Here is a 6853-nt window from a genome sequence, read left to right as displayed (position 1 = left end):
AAGTGCGGTTGGGCGTACCTTCCCAGTACGTCCTGAATGGACTCCATCCAAGTCACCTCCTCGCCAGGTCACCACCGCTCATTGGGGACCCCTGTGACTGCCCTGTAACTGGTGTTCCTGCCCTTGCCCTTGCCTTCATGGCCCTCCCATTTGCACGTGGCAGCCACAATCAGCCTTTAATTTTTTTTTAATGTTTTATTTATTTTTGAGAGAGAGACAGACAGCGTGAGCAGGGGAGGGTCAGAGAGAGAGGGAGACACAGAATCCAGGCTCTGAGCTAGCTGTCAGCACAGAGCCTGATGCAGGGCTCAAACCCACCAACTGTGAGATCATGACCTGAGCCGACGTCAGACACTTAGTCAATAGACTGAGCCACCCAGGCGCCCCCTGCAATCGGCCTTTAAACATATAGAGTGGGTCGCATCATTCCACAACTGGAATCCCTCCAATGGCTTCTCGTCACATTTATAATAAAATCCAAATGCCTTCCCATGGCCTCCCTGGCCTCACATCATCTGATTTATGCCCATGTCTGGCATGTCAATTTCAACATTCCGTCCTTCTTGCTCAGTTTCCAGCCACTGTGTCCGCTGTCCGGTGGGCTCTCTCCTCAGGATCCCCCACTGTCTGGACATTCCCTCCTTTTTCTTGCCTGACACCTTCCGGTCATCAAATCTCAGCTAAAATGTCATGTCCCTCGAGGCCTTCTCTCCCTCCCTTCTAAGGCAGCCCCGCCCTCTGGCCTTCTTTATTTAGTTCTCTGACTTTTTCCCCTCATAGCGCTGTCATCATTTCTACCTGCAACTATTTTGCTTATTTATGGATTTACAACATTTTCTCTATCTTCCCTTAGACTATAAACCCCAATGAGGGCAGGGATTTTGTCTAATTTGTTCACTGCTGTATCTTCATTGCCAGAGACCATCTGAACATAGATATCTATAAACTAGTTTGTAGAATAGGAGAAAAAAAACCCTTATTTCATAATTTTAAGTTTCCTTTTGCAGGCTAAAGTCCCGATAAAAACCTTTCTCATGATTTAATATGAATTTTTGTTTTCCTTTATAAGTGGATTTATTTAAGGGGCCTTTTCCTGTATCAATTATCTTTGAACAATGAAGACCTCCTGTTTTGCGTATTTCCTTCCTTGCATAGACTACTAATAACTCATGGAATAAGTAAAAGAGGGCAAGGCTGACATGATTTGTTCTTGGTTAACCCCCGTTAGGTCACAGTGATCCATCACTTTTCTTCCAGGGACACACGAATGCCTTTTCCCATTCGTGTCCATTCTAGAATCATGCCTGCACTTTGCTCTGCTCGCTGGGTCCCAGGGTGTGGAACCCTCTTTCTTCTTTTTAATGGAATACTTTTCCTGTCTCCAGGATTCCAACACCATTTAATTAATTAATTTTAAATGTTTATTTATTTTTGAGAGAGAGAGAGAGAGAGAGAGAGACAGACAGACAGACAGACAGACAAGAGTGCAGGTGGGGAGGGGCAGAGACAGGGAGACAGAATCTGAAGCAGGCTCCAGGATCTGGGCTGTCAGCACAGAGCCCAACATGGGGCTCAAACTCACGGACTGGGAGAACATGACCTGAGCCAAAGTTGGATGTTTAACTGACTGAGCCTCCCAGGCGCCCCAGCACCATTTTAAATATCTGCAGGTCCCCTAAGATCACAGATAAACATTGAACGTCTCTTTCCTGGGTTCTGTAAGTACTCTGGCCTGTAATTCATCTGGACCCAGAAGCTTGAGTGTAATTCGATTCAGGACACAAATAAACGTTCTCATTAGAGGGGAGTGGCCACAGTGCAAGACAATTTGGCAACACGCTGATGTCACTGAGTCGTGGAATTAAACAGATGCCTCGTTAATGCGGAAGCCCTGATACCTTTCCAAGAACAGGCTTCTGTAGCTCCTTGAATTCTGACAACCCGTCATCTGGGGCCAAAAAGTAGTGCTGAAGGGTTTGGAAGTCTACTTGAAAATTTTCTTCCATCTTGCCACACGCCATAATCCTTTGGGGTCCATGGGGAGAGAAGAGAGAGTGGGAGAAAGGTAGAGAGAACCAGCTTCCCACTTGGCCGCTGGGGAGAGGTGAGGTTTCACCTGTGTGCAGCCTGCTGGTAGAAGGGAGTCTGCCAATAGGACTCTGAGGATCGCTTGAGCGCGCATGCCCTTTTTAACAGGTCACCCACTCCTCATGTCCCCTTCAGACTCTTGCCAAGCAGAGAAGTCTGATTTTTCATTTGTATTGCTTAAGTTTTAACTGTGGGCTCAAATATTTAAAGCACTCTGTCAGCTGGACCACACACGCCCTAGGGTCCAACCAGTAGCTCCCAGTTTGCAATCCTTGGTTGAAGGCGCCATGTAAAGATTACAGGTTGGCCCAGAGAAGGTGCTGATTACCAGTTTCTTCCGGTCACTGCTACCAGAATGTTGTGTGAGTGCAGATTTGTTTCTTTTAAAAAAATTTTTTTAAGTTTACTTATTTTGAGAAAGACAGACAAGACAGTGTGAGTGTGTGTGGGAGAGAGAGAGAGAGAGAGAGAGAGAGAGAGAGAGAGAGAGAGAGAGAATAATCCCAAGCAGCCTCCATGCTGTGCAGAACCAGATGTGGGGCTCAAACCCATGAAACCATGAGATCATGACCTGAGCTGAAACCAAGAGTCAGATGCTTAACAGATTGAGCCAGCTAGGCACCCTGGAGATTCATTTCTTTTTAGTTCAGAGGAGCAGTTTTCTATTTTATAGGGGTTAAGAAGCAAGTGCAAAGCATATGGGGGAGGGGAGAGAGAGAGAGAGAAAACGGGATAGAGAAAATCCTAACCAGGCTCCATGCCCAGCATGGAGCCCAACACAGGACTTGATCCCACAACTCAGGATCATGACCTGAGCTGAAATTAATAGTCAGATGTCCAACTGACTTTGCTACCCAGGCGCCCCTAGTTCAGAAGAGACATTTCCTATTTTATGGAGGTTAACAAGCAAGTGCAAGGCATTAAAAAAAAATTGGCATTACAGGAAATCTCCCATTAATGGCACTGAAATATGACAGAAAGTGCCTTAACTTCACACTGAGGGACTCATACGGTTGCATAATTTGGGGGCACAGTTTTTGTAGGGGTTCCATCTCCCCAGATAGGAAGACACTATGACTTTATCATCTACATGTTTGGGGACCTCAAACTGGTACCGGGAATAGCGTATGTAGTTGGTGCTCAAACGCATAGTGAACTAATGTAGCTGACCACGTTAGCTTGCAAATTTCACTTTAAAAAACATTTTTTAAAAATCTCTTGTCTGAATACCTGATTCCCTTAGGCTTGAGACATGGGGCAGAGGAGGAGAACAAAGACAAGAGAATCACCATGAATTAAAAGTTTTGTTATGTGCCTGTGATTCTATAAATACCACTTCATCTAATCTTCATAATGTCTGACAGAGACACCAGTGTTACTGTCCTTATCTGACAGGTGGGGATACTGAGGCTCAGAATCAACAACTTGTCCAAAGTCAGCTCACAAATGGTACAGGCTGGCATTTGAACCCAGTTCAAATATAATTCTTGTTCCCATAGCCGTCTGTGAGCTTCACGAAAAGGTTTCCCCCGTGCCTCTGCTTCCGGGAGGGCATCAACTGTCAGACACGCAACCTGCATGATCCTCAAAGAGCAGAGGAGCTGCAACACACTGGCTCAGGCAGGGAGGGGTAGCGAGGTAATGAGAAAGAACTTCAGGTGAGTTTTGTTCAACCCCCGGATCACCTGGATCCCAATTTCCAACTACAACAGAGAGTTGAACTTTCAGGGTTTTTCTTTTCCAATTAGTGGGTTCTAAAAAAACAAATTGGTTATCCTCCCAACCAAAGCCTCTGTAGCATAGGTCCTAATTACGGTGTCATCCAATCACTCAAAGCAGAAGCTCTGGAATCATCTTGAACTCTTCTCCCTCAGGGTATTATTAGCCACCAACTTCCACACAGTCTCAAATTCATTTCCTCTTTCTAGCCCTTGATTCAGGGCTTCATCATCACTCCCTGGTATTTTAATGATCTCTCCCTCACCCCCTCATGCCTGCATTCCCTATTTGATCCAGTTTCGATTCCACGGGCCATCATTAGAGTTGTTACACCTGTAGTCGCCCTCAACCCCCTTAAGCTTCTTTCCTGCCCCTCCCCCCCACCATTGTAAGAACTTGGTTAAATAATCTCAACCCTGGTTAAATCTGGTGTTCTCACTACTTTCCCCCTCTTTCTGGAGGCTGAGTTTTTGTTGTTGTTGTTGTTGTTGTTGTTCATTTATTTTGGGGGGGGAGGGGCAAAGAGAGAGGGAGACACAATTGGAAGCAGGGTCCAGGCTCAGGTGTCAGCACAGAGCCTGATGAGGGACTCGAACTCAGGAGCTGCAAGATTATGACTTGAGCCGAAGTGGGAGTTTAACTGAGCCACCCAGATGCCCCCGGAAGCTGAGTTTTGGTGGGTAAAACCACTCATCCTTGCTGACTGGTCACACTGAACACTCTAAACCACAGGTGGGTCCTCAGTACAGCCTGGAAATGATAACATATCCCCCTAGTCAACCCACTTTCAGCTCTCCTGGACAGCTGTTTCAGTGTCTCTCCGCCAGCCTCCAGCGTTGCTCCAAGCTCACCCTTAGTCTCAGCTGCCAACCGGACTGGCAGTTCCACTGGGAAAGGGAAGCAGCCAGCGGGGGCGGCTGTCCCCTCCCACGGCTAGACCATCAGCCTAACTCATCTCCCTGTGTCCCGGGTTCAGACCCCGCACATTAACTGCAGTGACTACATATTGCGCACTCAGTGCAACCCAAGCTCCGTACCATGGCATGGCCTTCCTTGGTCTACCCACCTCCATGTCTCTGATACCATGGCCCTGGCTCGCTAGCACCTGAGGCACAGATTCACCCAGAGGCGCTCGCCCCGTCAAGGCACGCGGGGTTCACTTGCTCATTTCTCTCAGGTCTTGGTGCAAAGAGGCCTTCCTTATACCATAAAAGCTCTCCACAGCTTGTCACCCTTGGTTCATTCCCCGCTTTATCTCCTATGCACTTATGTACCAATAAAAATATATATATATATATATGTATATATATATATATATATATATATATATATATATATATATATATATATATATATATAGTAGTGGTATGGTTTATTTTCTTTATTTTAACCTCAGAACGCTACTGGGATTAAGGCTATGACTAGCCCAGGCCTTCTAAACATATAACAAAAAATGTTCTAGAGCAGTTTCCCCATGTCCACGGTGGTAGTTTGAATCATTCTGTTGTCTTAGATCTAAGCTTAAATAGGAATGTAATCTGGAAGTTGCTGTCTGGAACGGAAAGGCTAGGGTTCCACCACCTGAGAAGCATTCAAGAGTCAGGACTGACCCCATTTTTCTTGTTTTCAACCTCTGTCTCTCACTTTATTCACAGCTAGGCTAGTCCTGCTCAGTTAGAGCTCAACTCCAAGCCACCAGGACACATTGGTGGCTCTCGTGTTCCAAAGTGCCCCTTAATGGCCATTTGTCCCTGCCTTCATCCATCCCTGGAAAATCAAAAGCAACTATGTTTTTAGCAAGGGGTGTCAAGGGCTTCAAAGAATTGTTGCCTCTCTCTTGATTTTAAGAACAATGAACAGGTGTGACCGTCTCAGACCCCAGCCTCTGGCGTGCACCTGTATTACCTCCAGGAGACAAAACCAGTTTCCTTTCCCAGGGGCCCACAGTGCTAGCACCATGGGCAGGCTAGTTCCAGGCCCAAGGAGTTGCCCCCCAACATAGCTTCCGATGAAACCATTATAAGTAGACTTTCCAAAGGTGGCTTTAAAGGTAGGCTGTCCATAACCTTTGTTCTCAAGCAAATTTACCCTCCAAACTCACAGAGCTAATGGGCCGTAAGCCTGTGTACAAAGTGTGCACATTCTGCATTTTTGTAGTGAAGGAGACATGAGCAGTGGCCAGCGGCAATGCCCTTGCCGGCTTTGCTAAGTTCACCTGAATTTGTGCTCCCTTGACATCACAGTGGTCCTGACATTTCATAGAAGCACAGAAATGTCCCTTCTTTCTTTGGCCTTTTGATGTTGAGTTTGCCAGGCAAACTCAGCTTTCCTACTTGTTCATAAATCGCTGGACAAAGTGTGTCCATCCATTATCAGGGGGTTACACCTGCCACCTTCTGAGGAAGGCTGTACCCACCCGACCACATCCATGATCATCGCTGGATCTTCCGTGCTTGGTGGCTATTCAGGAAGGCCAGTCCCGCAGCGAGGAGAGCACAGGTGTATGGGGCTCTGCCCAGCGGGGGTCACCGAGCCTTTGGACAATGAATCCCTGCACGCACGTACCCTTTCTACCTTTGTGCCTATGTGAGCAAATTTCGTTTCCCGTTTCTGGGGCAATCCTTCGAGTACACGCAATTCCCAAGGTTCACCCAACGGGAGAAACGTGCTTTGGAGGTATACAGGAATTGGAGTGAGTCTTGAAACTGGTCCAGGGTCACAAGCTTCCCAAAGTGATTTCAGACCGTTGGAAATACCCCAAACTTTCCTTCCATACAGTTTGCCTTGGCTGAGGAGGGAGGCGGGGGGCGCTACCCCCGAAAGCAGGCGGCCAACGTTGCGTACTTTGTGATCTACCGGGCTGCTGAGTTGACAAAGGGGGTAGGCTCTCCTGTTTCACCACCCGGAAGGTTTTGAGGGACTGGGGTTTTTGTGACGGAGACCTGGGCGCCTGGGACTGGCGGCGGAACAGTCACTGCGCCGAGGGCGGCCCGCCGGGGCGAGGGCGGAGCGGGCGCCGCTGCGCTGACGGCCGCGGCAGAAAGGG

This window comes from Suricata suricatta, chromosome 5 (assembly GCF_006229205.1).
Source record: "Suricata suricatta isolate VVHF042 chromosome 5, meerkat_22Aug2017_6uvM2_HiC, whole genome shotgun sequence".
In the NCBI taxonomy this organism is placed as follows: domain Eukaryota; kingdom Metazoa; phylum Chordata; class Mammalia; order Carnivora; family Herpestidae; genus Suricata; species Suricata suricatta.
The sequence above is the reverse complement of the archived record's forward strand: the minus strand, read 5'-3'. Positions refer to the sequence as shown.